Source organism: Nelumbo lutea, chromosome 3 (genome assembly GCF_056320005.1).
Source record: "Nelumbo lutea isolate HS-2025 chromosome 3, American lotus-T2T, whole genome shotgun sequence".
NCBI classification, from domain to species: domain Eukaryota; kingdom Viridiplantae; phylum Streptophyta; class Magnoliopsida; order Proteales; family Nelumbonaceae; genus Nelumbo; species Nelumbo lutea.
Genome location: NC_142686.1, coordinates 37,162,728 through 37,178,032, shown reverse-complemented (window position 1 = coordinate 37,178,032; position 15,305 = coordinate 37,162,728).

Below are 15,305 nucleotides of genomic sequence, written 5' to 3'. Positions count from 1 at the left end.
GTGTTCCTTTTCCCCGAACTGATTCTTTGTCGAACTGAATATGCCACTTGTCCGGGTTATTATACTTTCGCGACCTGTTTTTCCGCGAAGGCTTTTTGCAGCGAACTGATTTTTTGTCGAGCTGATAATATGCCCGACTTCTTTGCTTGTTTACGCCGAGGTTCCTTTTGGCTCTGCATCGTGGCCTATAGGACTTGATTTCGTCCACTTCGCTTGGCGGTTTATAGGTAGTATCGCCTTAAGTTCACGATGTTCCACGCTCGAGGTACTTGTTTGCCTTCCAAGGTTTTGAGTTCATATGCCCCCCCCCCCGAGCGCTCTCTTTACTTTATAGGGTCCTTCCCAGTTTGGTCCAAATTTACCCACGCCGGGTTCGGGCACCATAATCTTACGAATGACCAGGTCGTCGACTCGGAAGCTTCGTTGCTTTACTCTGGCATTGTAGTAGCGAGCTACCTACTACTGGTATGCCGCTGTCCGGATGTGCGCGAGGTCCCTTACCTCGTCCAATAGGTCAAGGTTGGTACGTAAATCATCTCCGTTTGTCCGATCGTCGTATGTTTCTAGTCGCAATGTTGGTACTTCGATTTCCGCCGGGATCACTACTTCAGTGCCATAGGTGAGGTTGAAGGGGGTTTCTCTCGTGGCATTTTTTTATGTAGTTCGATGAGCCCACAAGACACTTGGTAGCTCTTCGGCCCACAATCCCTTAGCTCGATCCAGACGTGCTTTCAGTCCGCACAGGATGGCTCTATTCATTACTTCCGTCTAACCATTTGCCTGCGGGTGCGCGACTGATGTGAAGTTTTGCTGAATCCCCATGTTCTGGCACCACTCTTGGAACTTGATATCCTCGAACTGCTTGCCGTTGTCAGAAATTAGTACCCGAGGTAACCCGAAGCAACATACTATGTTCTTCCAAAAGAAGTTCAGTATGTTTTGGGTCGTAACAGTTGCCAGAGGTTTGGCTTCTATCCACTTCGTAAATTATCTACTGCAACAACTAGGAATTTTCTTCCACCTGTTGCTGGTGGGAATGGCCCCAGGAGGTCGATGCCCCATTGTGCAAAGGGCCACGGGCTGGCGAGGTATTTGAGGTCGGAGGCAAGTTGATGGTGGATATTGGCGTGCTTCTGACACTTATCGCATTTTCTGACGAGCTCGACAGCTTCTGCCTTCATCGTTGGTCAGTAGTATCCTTGTCGAAGTGCTTTTTGGGCGAGTGCTTTGCCCCCCAAGTGTCTGCCGCACAGGCCTTCATGAGTGTTGCGGAGTACGAATTCGGCTTCGGCAGGTGCAGGCAACGCAAGTAGGGGAGCGTGTAGGACCGTTGGTATAATCATTCGTCTATTATGACGTATTTGGCTACCTGGCGCTGCACCCTCTTGGCCGCATTGCATTCTGCAGGGAGGGTTCCGTCTATCAAGAAGCTCGCGAGTGGATCGATCCAACTTGGCTCTGCTTCCAGGATGGGAGCGACCTCCTCTGCCCTCTCGAGAATACAAGGCCGAGGTAAGTCCTCTATGTACACGGTTCTCATGTTGTTGTGACTTGTGCTGGCTAACCGGGATAGAGCATCGGCCTCAGTGTTCTCTAACCTCGGGATTTGCCTGATGAATTGCGACTGGAAGTTGAGTAGGCCTCTTGAACTTCCACCAAATATGCGATCATGGAGAGCTCGCGTGCTTCATACTCACCCGTAACTTGGTCGACCATGAGCTGGGAATCGCTGCAGATGACCAAGTGCTTTGCCTTTACCTTTCGTGCTAGGTCTAGCCCAGCTATCAGAGCTTCAAACACTGCCTCGTTGTTGGATGCTGCGAACTCAAAGCGTAGTGCGTATTTTAATTTTGTGCCGCCCGGGCCACATAAAACTATTCCAGCCCCGCTGCCTTGCAGGTTCGAGGAAACATCCACGTGAAGGATCCGGGGCTCCTCATCCCAGTTCGCGTTTCGCCTGACCAGGAGAAATGCCACACTGGCTGCTACTTCACGGGGTTCAGACTCTATTGGCTCGGGAGCTCCTGGTTCGCCCGAACTGGGGACCTCGGGCCCGACCTGACAAGGGCCTCGGAGCGAGTGCGCGAAGTGATTATAAGAGCCCCCTGCCCCCAACAAACAAGGTATGCAAACTTTGTGCTATCTGGTTTTATCTTGCTTTTGAAGAATTCTAACTTAGGCTTCGGAGCCGTTACACCGAGTTCCCCCCGGAGCTTCCTCATCTCCTTCGTTTCAGGTTCCCTGCTATTCAGTTTAGAAGCAAGGTCGTTGACAGCTAAGACCGGCCGGATCGTGCATCATCAATTTGCGTCGTCTGTGGGAATGCTTCAAAAAGCCTCCCTCCAAACTTCCATACCCCCTTTTCTTCAAAAAACCCAACACTCATGGCCTCCTCCAGCAACGTCGGACGTGGCACGAAGACAAACACCACCGAGGAACAACATCAAGTCCCCGTGGTGTGCGTTGGACAGTTCACCATCCCCCTTTCGGTGGATGGGATCCCCAGCTTGAATGCGCCACAGACAGTACCACCCGTAAACCTTTCAGCCACAAGCATCCCCTTTCCTCCCCCTACTGAGACAACCTTTACTGAACCGACTGCCGTCCCCCTGGCAGCCAGCCAAAACCGGTTGGATGACCTGATGTAGTGCATGCGGGCAATGCAAGTCCAAATGCAACAGTTCCAGCAGCACTAGCTTCACCAGCACCAAGTGCTGCACAACATCTCCCAGTATCACTATCAACAGCAGTTCCCCCAACCGCCACTGAACCAACCACTACTTCCCCCTCGCCACCCCGCTCCGAGGCCGGCCAAGGCCTCCCCGCAGGATGGACGCCCCCACCAAGGAAAGGCCTCCCGGCCCCAGAACCCCCTAACAGCCAGGCCTCGTGCCCCAGCCGAAGAGAGAAAAAAATCATCCCCGCCTTGCAGCTCGCAGGCAGGTCGGGAACCTCGCCTGCAAAATCGGCACCTCGGCGCTCCAAGCCCGAGTTCCCGCTCACGGAAAACCGATTCGGCGCCCTAGCGGCAGACTACCAGCATTCCGGGCCCATCGAGCTCGGCAACACGGAAGCCAGCAGCGCCAGTACAAGGCCCACTCAACAACGAAGGCGTCGGCGAAGTCGCCAAACCGCCACCCGTGTCTTGTCAGAACTCAGAGGCAAAGAGACGAGATCGGACGAGGTAGGAGCTGCCCCGATTCTCTCGGTTCCTTCCCCCCTCGCATCAGAACTCCTGGCGGTCCCCTTACCTAGAAATTTCAAACTCCCTCCTCTGGACAATTACGACGGGTCCTTCGACCCCAACGACAACGTTGACGCTTTCCAGTCCCAAATGCACCTCGCCCGGGCCAGCAAATCGTGCATGTGCGTGGCCTTCACCACCACCCTCAGGGGGGTAGCCCGCACTTGGTACAGGAACCTGGCCCCTGGGTCGATAAAGTGTTGGGCCCAATTCGTGCAGGCCACGCACATCCACGATTCCCCGAACTGGCCTTGCCGACCTTTTCGTCCTCCCCTTGCCGACCTTCTCTTCCAGAGGCTATCGCTGCAACGATTCGGCAGGCCTGCTGCTAGACTCGGGGGCATCCTTTTCGTCCTCCCCTTGCCGACCTGCCTTACTGTTATTATTGTTGTACTGTACAAAGTTTCTCAAGTATCCGCGACGGATGAGCCCATCTATCTCGTCCCGGAGATTATTACACTGCTCGGTACTATGACCATGGTCTCTATGAAAACTACAAAACAAATTCTTATTTCTCTCGTTCGGATTTCCCTTTAGGCGAGGTGGCCACTTCACGTATGGGGCGTCCTTGATCGTCATTAAGATCTCGGTGCGCCTTGTGTTTAACGGCGTGTAATCCGTCCGAACTGCTAGGGGAGTTCGGCTTCGGCTCCCGGTCTGGGTTTTTCCTATCGATTAGGTTGGAGGGCTCGCCTTCCCTCTTTCTTTTCTCGTTCCCGCCTTCAGTTCGTAGGTTGCTTTCTTCCTCTGTCCTCATGAACTTGTCCGCGAGCTCGAGGAATTCGGCCACGGTTGCGGGCTGGTTAGCTACCATGTGCCATTTGAATTCTTTGTGCGTTACCCCTCTTTTGGCCACCGCGAACTGCACCGCGGTATCTGCAAGCATGCTTCATTGAATCGCTTGATGTAGCCCCGGATGGATTCTTCTTCCCTTTGGACTACTCCGAAGATGTTTTCCTCTGTTCTGGGGCACCGTTTGCTGGTGATAAAATGTGCGGTGAATACCTGCATTAACTGTGCCAAGCACTTTATCGACCCGGGGGCCAGGTTTCTGTACCCAGTGCGGGCTACCCCCTGAAGGTGGTGGTGAAGGCCACGCACATGCACGATTCGCTGGCCCTGGCGAGGTGCATTTGGGACTGGAAAGCGTCAACGTGGTCGTTGGGGTCGAAGGACCCGTCGTAATTGTCCAGAGGTGGGTGCTTGAAATTTCTGGGTAAGGGGACCGCCAGGAGTTCTGATGCGAGGGGGGAAGGAACCGAGAGAATCGGGGCAGCTCCTACCTCGTCCAAGCTCGACTCTTTGCCTCTGAGTTCTGACAAGACACGGGTGGCGGTTCGGTGACTTCGTCGGCGCCTTCGTTGTTGAGTGGGCCTTGTACTGGCGCTGCTGGCCTCCGTGTTGCCGAGCTCGATGGGCCCGGAATACTGGTAGTCTGCCGCCAAGTCGCCGAATCGGTTTTCCGTGAGCGGGAACTCGGGCTTGGAGCGCTGAGGTGCCGATCTCGCGAGCGAGGTTCCCGACCCGCCTGCATGCTGCGAGCCGGGGATGATTTTTTTCTCTTCGGCCTGGGGACGAGGCCTGGCTGTTAGGGGGTTCTGGGACCGGGAGGCCTTTCCTTGGTGGGGGCGTCCATCCTGCGGGAAGGCCTTGGCCGGCCTCGGAGCGGGGTGGCGAGATGAAAGTAGTGGTTGGTTCAGTGGCAATTGGGGGAACTGCTGTTGATAGTGATACTGGGAGATGTTGTGCAGCACTTGGTGCTGGTGAAGCTGGTGCTGCTGGAACTATTGCATTTGATCTTGCATTGCCCGCATGCACTGCATCAGGTCGTCCAACCGGTTTTGGCTACCTGCCAGGGGGACGGCAGTCGGTTCAGTAAAGGTTGTCTCAATAGGGGAGGAAAGGGGATGCTTGTGGCAGGAAGGTTTACGGGCGCCACTGCTTGTGGCGCATTCAAGCTGGTGATCCCATCCACCGAAAGGGGGATGGTGAACTGTCCAACGCACACCATGGGGACTTGAAGTTGTTCCCCGGTGGTGTTTGTCTCCGTGCCACGTCCGGCGTTGCTGCAGGAGGCCATGAGTGTTGGGTTTTGGAAGAAAAGGGGGTATGGATGTTTGGAGGGAGGCCTTTTGAAACGTTCCCACAGATGGCGCCAATTGATGATGCGCGATCCGGCCGGTCTTAGCTGTCAACGACCTTGCTTCTAAACTGAATAGCAGGGAACCTAAAACGGAGGAGATGAGGAATCTTCAGGGGGGAACCCGGTGTAACGGCTCCGAAACTTAAGTTAGAATTCTTCAAAAGCAAGGTAAAACCAGATAGCGCAAAGTTTGCATACCTTGTTTGTTGGGGGCAGGGGGCTCTTATAATCACTTCGCGCACTCGCTCCAAGGCCCTTGTCAGGTCGGGTATGATTGCCCTTGCGGGACTCGAGTTGGTCGCCCCGCGCTACCCCCACATCGAAATCCGTAGGGAACTTCATGGCCAAATAGTAGGTGGAGACCACCGCCCGTAGGATATGCGTGATCGGTCACCCTATTATGGCATTGTATGGAGAGGGGGTCGCGACCACCACGAAATCGTGGTTGAGTCTGACCGCACAAGGCCATGTGCCGATTTCCACAGGTACTGTTATTTTTCCGAGGGTCCTGACTTCCTCTCCGCTGAAACCCACCAGGGGAGTGTTCGCGGGCTTCAACTCGCTCCTCTGTAACTGTAGCTGGTCAAATGCTGATTTAAAGAGGATGCCCGCTGAGCTGCCCGAATCTACGAGTACGTGTTTGACTTCGAAGTCGCTGATCCTTAGTTTAATGACAAGTGCGTCATCATGGGGGTAGTGGCCCTCGTGCGTCGTCCTCCGTGAAGAAGATTGGTTCTTCGGTCTTTGGTCTCTTTGGGGGGTTCTGTTCCTCAAGGGTCGCCTCGCGAACAGAAGTCCGGGCCGCTGCCGAGGTACACCGTGCTACCACCGAACCTCCCACAATTACATGGATGGTTCCCCGAACTGGCCTCTCTTCCGAAGGCTGTCGCTGCAATGGTTCGGCAGGTCTGCTGTTAGACTCGGGGGCATCCTTTTCGTGCTCCCCTTGCCGACCTGCCTTACTGTTATTATTGTTGTACTGTACAAAGTTTCTCAAGTATCCGCGACGGATTAGCCCCTCTATCTCATCCCGGAGATTATTACACTGCTCGGTACTATGACCATGGTCTCTATGAAAACTACAAAACAAATTCTTATTTCTCTCGTTCGGATTTCCCTTTAGGCGAGGTGGCCACTTCACGTATGGGGCGTCCTTGATCGTCATTAAGATCTCGGTCCGCCTTGTGTTTAATGGCATGTAATCCGTCCGAACTGCTAGGGGAGCTCGGCTTCGGCTCCTGGTCCGGGTTTTTCCTGTCGACTAGGTTGGAGGGCTCGCCTTCCCTCTTTCTTTTCTCGTTCCCGCCTTCAGTTCGTTGGTTGATTTCTTCCTCTATCCTCATGAACTTGTCCGCGAGCTCGAGGAATTCGGCCACGGTTGCGGGCTGGTTAGCTACCATGTGCCATTTGAATTCTTTGTGCGTTACCCCTCTTTTGGCCACCGCGAACTGCACCGCGGTATCTACAAGCATGCTTCATTGAATCGCTTGATGTAGCCCCGGATGGATTCTTCTTCCCTTTGGACTACTCCGAAGATGTTTTCCTCTGTTCTAGGGCACCGTTTGCTGGTGATAAAATGTGCGGTGAATACCTGCATTAACTGTGCCAAGCACTTTATCGACCCGGGGGCCAGGTTTCTGTACCAAGTGCGGGCTACCCCCTGAAGGTGGTGGTGAAGGTCACGCACATGCACGATTCGCTGGCCCTGGCGAGGTGCATTTGGGACTGGAAAGCGTCAACGTGGTTGTTGGGGTCGAAGGACCCGTCGTAATTGTCCAGAGGTGGGTGCTTGAAATTTTTGGGTAAGGGGACCGCCAGGAGTTCTGATGCGAGGGGGGAAGGAACCGAGAGAATCGGGGCAGCTCCTACCTCGTCCAAGCTCGACTCTTTGCCTCTGAGTTCTGACAAGACACGGGTGGCGGTTCGGTGACTTCGTCGGCGCCTTCGTTGTTGAGTGGGCCTTGTACTGGCGCTGCTGGCCTCCGTGTTGCCGAGCTCGTTGGGCCCGGAATGCTGGTAGTCTGCCGCCAAGGCGCCGAATCGGTTTTCCGTGAGCGGGAACTCGGGCTTGGAGCGCCGAGGTGCCGATCTCGCGAGCGAGGTTCCCGACCCACCTGCGAGCTGCGAGGCGGGGATGATTTTTTTCCCTTCGGCCTGGTGACGAGGCCTGGCTGTTAGGGGGGTTCTGGGGCTGGGAGGCCTTTCCTTGGTGGGAGCGTCCATCCTACGGGAAGGCCTTGGCTGGCCTCGGAGTGGGGTGGCGAGATGAAAGTAGTGGTTGGTTCAGTGGCAGTTGGGGGAACTGCTGTTGATAGTGATACTGGGAGATGTTGTGCAGCACTTGGTGCTGGTGAAGCTGGTGCTGCTGGAACTGTTGCATTTGGGCTTGCATTGCCCGCATGCACTGCATCAGGTCGTCCAACCGGTTTTGGCTACCTGCCAGGGGGACGGCAGTCGGTTCAGTAAAGGTTGTCTCAATAGGGGAGGAAAGGGGATGCTTGTGGCAGGAAGGTTTACGGGCGCCACTGCTTGTGGCGCATTCAAGCTGGTGATCCCATCCACCGAAAGGGGGATGGTGAACTGTCCAACGCACACCATGGGGACTTGAAGTTGTTCCCCGGTGGTGTTTGTCTCCGTGCCACGTCCGGCGTTGCTGCAGGAGGCCATGAGTGTTGGGTTTTTTGAAGAAAAGGGGGTATGGAAGTTTGGAGGGAGGCCTTTTGAAACGTTCCCACAGATGGCGCCAATTGATGATGCGCGACCCGGCCGGTCTTAGCTGTCAACGACCTTGCTTCTAAACTGAATAGCAGGGAAGCTAAAACGGAGGAGATGAGGAATCTTCGGGGGGAACCCGGTGTAACGGCTCCGAAACTTAAGTTAGAATTCTTCAAAAGCAAGGTAAAACTAGATAGCGCAAAGTTTGCATACCTTGTTTGTTGGGGGCAGGGGGCTCTTATAATCACTTCGTGCACTCGCTCCGAGGCCCTTGTCAGGTCGGGTATGATTGCCCTTGCGGGACTCGAGTTGGTCGCCCCGCGCTACCCCCACATCGAAATCCGTAGGGAACTTCATGGCCAAATAGTAGGTGGAGACCACCGCCCGTAGGATATGCATGATCGGTCACCCTATTATGGCATTGTATGGAGAGGGGTTCGCGACCACCAGGAAATCATGGTTGAGTCTGACCGCACAAGGCCATGTGCCGATTTCCACAGGTACTGTTATTTTTCCGATGGTCCTGACTTCCTCTCCGCTGAAACCCACCAGGGGAGTGTTCGCGGGCTTCAACTCGCTCCTCTGTAACTATAGCTGGTCAAATGCTAATTTAAAGAAGATGCCCGCTAAGCTGCCCGAATCTACGAGTACGTGTCTGACCTCGAAGTCGTTGATCCTTAGTTTAATGACAAGTGCGTCATCATGGGGGTAGCAGACCCCTTGTGCGTCGTCCTCCGTGAAGAAGATTGGTTCTTCGGTCTTTGGTCTCTTTGCGGGGTTCCGTTCCTCAAGGGTCGCTTCGCGAACAGATGTCCGGGCTGCTGCCGAGGTACACCTTGCTACCACCGAACCTCCCACAATTACATGGAGGGTTCCCCGAACTGGCCTCTCTTCCGGAGGCTGTCGCTGCAACGGTTCGGCAGGTCTGCTGTTAGACTCGGGGGCGTCCTTTTCGTGCTCCCCTTGCCGACCTGCCTTACTGTTATTATTGTTGTGATGTATAAATTTTCTCAAGTATCTGCAACGCATGTGCCCCTCTATCTCGTCCCGGAGATTATTACACTGCTCAGTACTATGGCCATGGTCTCTATGGAAACTACAATAAAAATTCTTATTTCTCTCGTTCGGATTTCTTATTAGGGGAGGTGGCCACTTCACGTATGGGGCGTCCTTGATCGTCATTAAGATCTCGGTCCGCCTTGTGTTTAACGGCGTATAATCCGTCCGAACTGCTAGGGGAGCTCAGAACGACTGGTTCGGCTTCGGCTCCCGGGTCGGGTTTTTCCTGTCGACTGGGTTGGAGGGCTCACCTTCCCTCTTTCTTTTCTCGTTCCTGCCTTCGGTTCGTTGGTTGATTTCTTCCTCTGTCCTCATGAACTTGTCCGCGAGCTTGAGGAATTCGGCCACGGTTGCGGGCTGGTTAGCTACCATATGCCATTTGAATTCTTTGTGCGTTACCCCTCTTTTGGCTGCCGCGAGCTGCACCACGGGGTCCAACCGCGGTATCTGCAAGCATGCTTCATTGAATCGCTTGATGTAGCCCCGGATGGATTCTCCTTCCCTTTGGACTACTCCGAAGATGCTTTCCTCTGTTCTGGGGCACCATTTGCTAGTGACAACGTGTGCGGTGAAGACCTGTACGAACTGGGCCAAGCACTTTATCGACCCGGGGCCAGGTTCCTGTACCAAGTGCGGGCTACCCCCTGAGGGCGGTGGTGAAGGCCACGCACATGCACAACTCGCTGGCCTTGGCGAGGTGCATTTGGGACTGGAAAGCGTCAACGTGGTCGTTGGGGTCGAAGGACGCGTCGTACTTGTCCAGAGGTGGGAGCTTGAAATTTCTGGGTAAGGGGACCGCCAGGAGTTCTGATGCGAGGGGGGAAGGAACCGAGAGAATCAGGGCAGCTCCTACCTTGTCCGAGCTTGTCTCTTTGCCTCTGAGTTCTGACAAGACACGGGTGGCGGTTCGGCGACTTCGTCGCCGCCTTTGTTGTTGAGTGGGCCTTGTACTAGCGCTGCTGGCATCTGTGTTTCCGAGCTCGATGGGCCCAGAATGCTGGTAGTCTGCCGCCAGGGCGCCGAATCGGTTTTCCGTGAGCAGGAACTCGGGCTTGGAGCGTCGAGGTGCGGATCTCGCGGGCGATGTTCCCGACCCGCTTGCGAGCTGCGAGGCGGGGATGATTTTTTTTCTCTTCGGCCTGGGGACGAGGCCTGGCTGTTAGGGGGGTTCTAGGGCCGGGAGGCCTTTCCTTGGTGGTGGCATCCATCCTGTGGGGAGGCCTTGGCCGGCCTCGGAGCGGGGTGGCGAGGTGGTAGTAGTGGTTGGTTCAGTGGCAATTGGGGGAACTGTTGTTGATAGTGATACTGAGAGATGTTGTGTAGCACTTGGTGCTAGTGAAGCTGGTGCTGCTGGAACTGTTGCATTTGGGCTTGCATTGCCCGCATGCATTACATCAGGTCGTCCAACCGGTTTTGGCTGGCTGCCAGGGGGACGGCAGTCGGTTTAGTAATGGTTGTCTCAATAGGGGGTGGAAAGGGGATGCTTGTGGCTGAAAGGTTTACGGGTGCTACTGCTTGTGGCGCATTCAAGCTGGGAATCCCATCCACCGAAAGTGGGATGGTGAACTGTCCAACGCACACCACGGGGACTTGAAAATGTTCATCGATGGTGTTTGTCTCCGTGCCACGTCCGACGTTGCTGGAGGAGGCCATGAGTGTTGGGTTTTTTGAAGAAAAGGGGGTATGGAAGTTTGGAGGGAGGCTTTTTGAAGCGTTCCCAAGACGGCGCCAATTGATGATTCGCGATCTGGCCGGTCTTAGCTGTCAACAACCTTGCTTCTGAACTGAATAGCAGGGAACCTGAAACGGAGGAGATGAGGAAGCTCCGAAGGGAACCCGATGTAACGGCTCCGAAGCTTAAGTTAGAATTCTTCAAAAGCAAGATAAAATCAGATAGCGCAAAGTTTGCATACCTTGTTTGTTGGGGGCAGGGGGCTCTTATAATCACTTCGCGCACTCGCTCCGAGGCCCTTGTCAGGTCGGGTATGATTGCCCTTGCGTTTGTCATTTTGGTCGTCGTCCTTTCTGCTGGGACAGAACCGTCACTACCTAACCGTCTCTCTAACTGGAGATGGCGATGTCAGTGGCGGTGGCAGGTGGCCGTTTAGAGTGCGGCTGCCAAGCGTCAGATCCCAAGTCAGTCAGGTGCGGCGCCCTCGGGCACGGACTTCCTCAGTGTCAGGCATGGTACAACTTGTTTGGTTTTGGCGCCCAGAAGGTGATGCGGAGTGGTGAGCGAGGCGAAGTCTTGAGTTAGGAGGTATCTATAGGGCAGGTCAGTTCGGCGAGGGGTATCCCGAACTGTTACATGGCAGGCCAGTTCGGCAAGGTATATCCCGAGCTATTACAAGGTTGGCCAGTTCGGCGAGGTATATCCCGAACTGTTATAAGGTTGGCCAGTTCGGCGAGGTATATCCCGAACTGTTATAAGGTTGGCCAGTTCGGCGAGGTATATCCCAAACTGTTACAAGGTTGGCCAGTTTGGCAAGGTATATCCCGAACTGAAGGTTGGCTAGTTCGGATTATTTTCTGGTTTTGGGCCAAGGGTGAGTTCGGTCCCCCAGTAGGGAGTTCGGTCCGCTGGTGTCTCCCCTTGGTGTTCATGCCTTAGGCTGGCCTTTTTGCCGAGCTGTTGTTTTTGCCACGTGTCGCATAACTGTGAGGTCGGGCCAAATCTTCCTTCATCAATTGTATGTGGATGATGTAATCACGAAAAATGATTTGAGTGAGATTGATACCTTGAAAAAGAACCTACACAATGAATTTGAGATTAAGGATCTTGGGGAGTTGACGTATTTTCTGGGCATTGAGGTGGCAAGATCCAAGCATGGGATTTTCATCTCATAGAAGAGGTATGTTTTGGACTTAGTATAGGAGATGGAAAAACTTGGGGCAAGGGCAGTTGATTCATCTATTGATCAAAACCATAGAGTAAATGCTTCAGAAGGTGAGCTAGTGAATGATGTTGGAAGGTATTAGATATTGGTGGGTCAGTTTCTATACTTATGTATAACACGACAAGATATCTTTTTTGCAGTGAGTATGGTGAGTCAATATATGCATGCCCCACGATTTCAGCATTGGAAGGTCATTAACAGGATACTTTCTTATTTGAAAGGAAACCCAAGTAGAGGCATACTATTTATTGAATATGGGCATTTGAAGTTAGAAGCTTGCGTAGATGTTGATTGGGCAGAGTGCCTACATGACAAGATATCTACATTAGAAGTTTGCATTCTTGTTGAAGGTAACCTAATTTTATTGTAGAGTAAGAAACAATAAGTTGTAGCAAGGTTAAGTGTAGAAGTTGAATACAAAGTCATAACACAATGTATTTTAGAGCTCCTCCAGGTCGAATCCATGTTAAGGGAGATTGGAGTTGAAGCCGAAGAACCTATGATGTCATACTGTGGCAATCAATCAACAATTAACATTGTGCATAACCCAATTCGACATGATAAGACGAAGCATATAGTGTGTTTACCATATGTTGCATCTGACTTGCAGCTTATTGATGTTCTTATAAAAGGTGTTGCAAGAAACAAATTAGAGCATGGTCTATGCAAGATGGGAATGTGTGACATCTATTCCCGACTTGAGGAGAGTGTTGAGTTTTGGGCTAATAACATTTGTTTTTGTTTACAAAGCATAGTTAGAGAGTTATTGGGCCCAAGGCCCTTTAGTTTATGTTTTCGACTAAGACAATTTACTTAAGTCGTATTTGGCAAGTCTTTCTATGCGAGCTTCAGGCTGTTTAGAAGCCTGGAAGCCTGAGTTCTGGGCTTTTCCCATTTGGCAATAGAAAGATTTATTTGGGAAAAGCTCCAACCCATAAAAGACGCCAGAAGCCCGAATTTGGGCTTTTTCAGGAAGCTTCAAATGAAGCTTTTACAATCTTTTAGTGCCCCGTCTTCTTCGAACGTGTGGTACAATGCACGCGCTTGGGAGAAAATGGGTTATCTTTCCACAAAAACTATTTGAATGTGTATGTGGGGCCCACATTAGGTATTATGTGGTACCCACCATGTAAAATATATGTGGGCCCCACATACATGTCCACAGATAGACCCACATGCATATCCACCAATGGAATGTGGGGCCTACCTTGTAAAATGTATGTGAGCCCTATATGCATGTCCACCAATGGTATGTGGGGCCCACCTTACATAATATATGGGCCACACATACATGTCCACACATGGACCCTACATACATGTCCACCAATTATATGCGGGGCCAACCTTGAAAAATGTATGTGGGCCCCATATACATGTCCACACATGGACCCACATGCATGTTCATCAATGGCATGTGGGCCCACCTTGTAAAATGTAAATGGCCCCACATACATGTCCACAGATGGACCACACATGCATAGCCACCAATGGTATGTCAGGCCCACCTTGTAAAATGTACGTGGGCCACACATGCATGTCAACACATGAACCCTACATGCATGTCCACCAATGGTATGTTGTGTCCACCTTGTAAAATGTACGTGGGCCCCACATACATGTCCACAAATGGTATGTGGGCCCCACATGTTAAATGAAAGGTTTGTTGACCCACACACAAGACGTTCACATTACGAAACAGTCTTCTACTTTTATGGTCTTTTGTGAGATCTATGTAAAATATTTCAACCAAACAGTTTTTGGTCTTCCAAGATCTATTTGCAAAATCTCACATTGTCTTTTAACCATCAGATCTTTTGGAAAAGACTTGCCAAACAGGCACTTAGTTTTTACAATTAGCGAACTTACTAAGGGCATATTTGTCTTTATATTCAGTTTTATTTGTGAGTATATAAGCTAATGAAAGGTGCAAGCCGGACCTGATTTTTAGCTTCTCCCCATTCTCTACAACTTTTCTCCTCTTTTTTTTCTCTACACAAACCTTCTTTTTCTTTCTTTCTTTCTCTCCTTCACAGATTTTAAATCAAAACATAATTTTTGCACTTTTCTACTTAACTCCTACAACTTCTTTCTCTCTTTTTAAAGATGGAGAAAATCACCTAGCTTTTGTGTTTAGGCCCGACCCACGTCAGCTCCACAAATTTTAGGTTAGGCCTAGGACTTATGCTTCAAGCCCAACCCACATATATTTAAACATACACATGTATAATGTATATATATGTACACATATTATATTATATATTATAAAATAAATTTATATGCATGTCATATGTCATTTATAACATATTTATTATAAATTTATGTCATTAATTATAAATTTATAAAATTTTTATTATAAAATATTATATATATGGAATATTTTATATTTAAGACATAGGCCTGGCTTAGGCCCATGTAGACTTGGGCTTGGACGTATGTTTCTAGCCCAGAACCCTGTGTTGGGTTGGGTCCGGCTTGGGCTCGAGCTTAGGCTATAGCCCTTATCATATGTGCAAAGACTGGCCCATGATCACTCCTAGTTATAATTTAGAAACAAGCCATCCTAAAGGCTTTTGTAGTTGTGATTGTTCTCTAAGAGTAGGAGCATGTGTAATTAGTTTTTGAAATTTTAGGGTATATTTAACTAGTTTCTTCAAACTGTGTAATTAACCCTTAAAGGATTTATGAAAACCTACCATTTAGTGTGTTTTCTCATGGTCAAACCATGATATATTGCATTTTGAAATGCCTCCACGATCTTCTAAGGTGTTCGAATGATCATATGCTTTGCATGGTATGTTTTACCCAATCTATCCCACATTTTTTTATTATGTATATTATTAAAAATAAAATATTATTTATTCCTTGTTATATAATTAATATTTAATGTTATGTATTTTTTTTTAATTTAATATGTGTATATTTCATTACTTTTGCATTAAATATGTGTATATTTTATTAATAATGATTTTTATATAAAATTAATAGTCTTGGCAACCTAATGAATTTTTTTATTTTTATAAATTTTATTAATTTTTAAATTGTATTTAAATTTAGACATATTAATAACTTCTTAAATTACTCTTAGCAATTTACTAATATTTTTTATTATGTATATTACTAAAAAACATATTGCTTTTTTCATATTAACAGCATAGATCACCTTACATGTTGCTTGACCTGTCATTGATACCCGAAAATCCAAGGCCCATCTGACATCCGATCCAATTATATTATAATATTTATTAAT